Raw genomic sequence first — 1,941 nt, forward strand, 5'->3', positions numbered from 1 at the left:
TTCCTAGCTTACCAAGACTTTTTATCATGAATTGGTGTTGGGTTGTTTAAAGTATTTTTTTCTGCATCTTTTGATAAAAGATGATTTTTCTTTTTTAGCCTTTGATGTGACAGATCACATTTACCTCTTTAACGTTTAATGTTAACCCTTAACTTGATTTTTGAATGTTGAACTAACTTACCTAGGATAAATCATATTGGGTTATGGTGTATAATTCTCTTTTTATACATTGTTGGATTTGATTTATTAATGTTTTACTGAGGCTTTTTTTACCTATGGTCATGAGAAATACTGGTCTGTAGTTTTATCTTTTAAAACATTTATTTATTTTTTGAGAGACAAATGAGACAGATCATAAGCATGGGAGGAGCAGAGAGAGATAAGGAGTCATAGATTCAGAAGCAGGCTCCAGGCTCTGAGCTGTCAGCACAGAGTCTGAGGCAGGGCTTGAACTCATGAACCACAAGATCATGACCTGGGCCAAAGTCAGATGCTTAACTGACTGAGCCACCCAGAGGCCCCATTGGTCTGTAGTTTTCTTATAATATCTTTGATTTGGTATTATGGTAATGCTGAATGAGTCTGAAAGGTGTTTTCTCTGCTTCTATCTTCTGAAAGAAATTGTAGAGATTGGCATAATTTTTTCCCTTTCATGTTTGGCATAATTCATTAGTGAACCTATCTGGGCCTGGTACATTCTGTGTTGCAAGATTATTAATTATAAATAATTATAACTAAACAGCAGAAAGTTGTCAATAGCATTCATTATTATCCTTTTAATCTCCATAGGATCTGTAGTGATGTTGTCTCTTTTATTTCTGATATTATTAATTTGGGTTTTCTTTTTATCTTAGCCTGCTTGGAAGCTTAACAACTTTATTAATTTTTCAAACATATTTGGCTTTTGGGTTTTAAATTTTCTTTTTTTTTGTGTGTGTTCAATGATTGCTGCTTGAATTTTTAATGTTTCTTCTGCCTATTTTAGAATTAATCTTCTTCTATTTTTATAGTTTCCTAAGGCAGAAGCTTAGATAATTGATTTGTAGATCTTCTTTTCTAATATATGCATTCAATGCTATAAATTTCCAATCATTGCTTTTGCTACATCACACACATTTTATGAAGTTGTGTTTGCATTTTCATTTAGTTCAAAATATTTTAAAAATTTCTCTTGAGATTCCTTTTTTGTGTTTAAAAGTGTGTTTAATTTTCATATATTTTAGGATTTTTCAGTTATCTTTCTGTGGCTGATTTCTAGTTTAATTCCATTGGGGGTATGACAGAAGATATTGTGTGATTTGTATTGCTTTAAATTTGTTGAGGTGTGTTTTAGAGCCTTCAATATGTTCTATCTTGGTGAAGGTTCCATGTGAACTTGAAGAATGTATATTCTTCTGTTATTGGATGAAAGAAATAGTCTATAAATGTTTATTATATTTAGTTGATTGATGGTGTTGAGTTCTACTATTAATGATTTTCTCCCTGCTGGATATGTCCATTTCTTTTTTTTTTAATTTTTTAATGTTTGTTTATTTTAGAGAGACAGAGTGTGAGCTGGGGAGGAACAGAGAGAGAGAGAGAGAGAGAGAGAGAGAGAGAGAGAGAGAGATACAGAATCCAAAGTGGGCTCCAGGCTCTGAGCTATCAGCACAAAGTCCAACGCAAGGCTTGAACTCACGCGCTGTGATACCATGACCTGAGCTAAAGTTGGATGGTCAACTAATTGAGCCACCCAGGCATCCGTGTCCATTTCTAACAGGAAGGTGTTAATGTCTCGAACTCTAGCAGTAAACTCCTCTATTTCACCTTGCAGTTCTATCAGGTTTTGCCACATGTATTTTGATGCTTTGTTGTTAGGGCACATGCATGTGAAAAATTATTATGTTTTCCTAGAGAATTGACCTGTTTGTCATTACATAATGCCCCTCGTTCTCCCTGATA

The sequence above is a fragment of the Suricata suricatta genome, chromosome 3, assembly GCF_006229205.1.
Source record: "Suricata suricatta isolate VVHF042 chromosome 3, meerkat_22Aug2017_6uvM2_HiC, whole genome shotgun sequence".
Classification (NCBI taxonomy): domain Eukaryota; kingdom Metazoa; phylum Chordata; class Mammalia; order Carnivora; family Herpestidae; genus Suricata; species Suricata suricatta.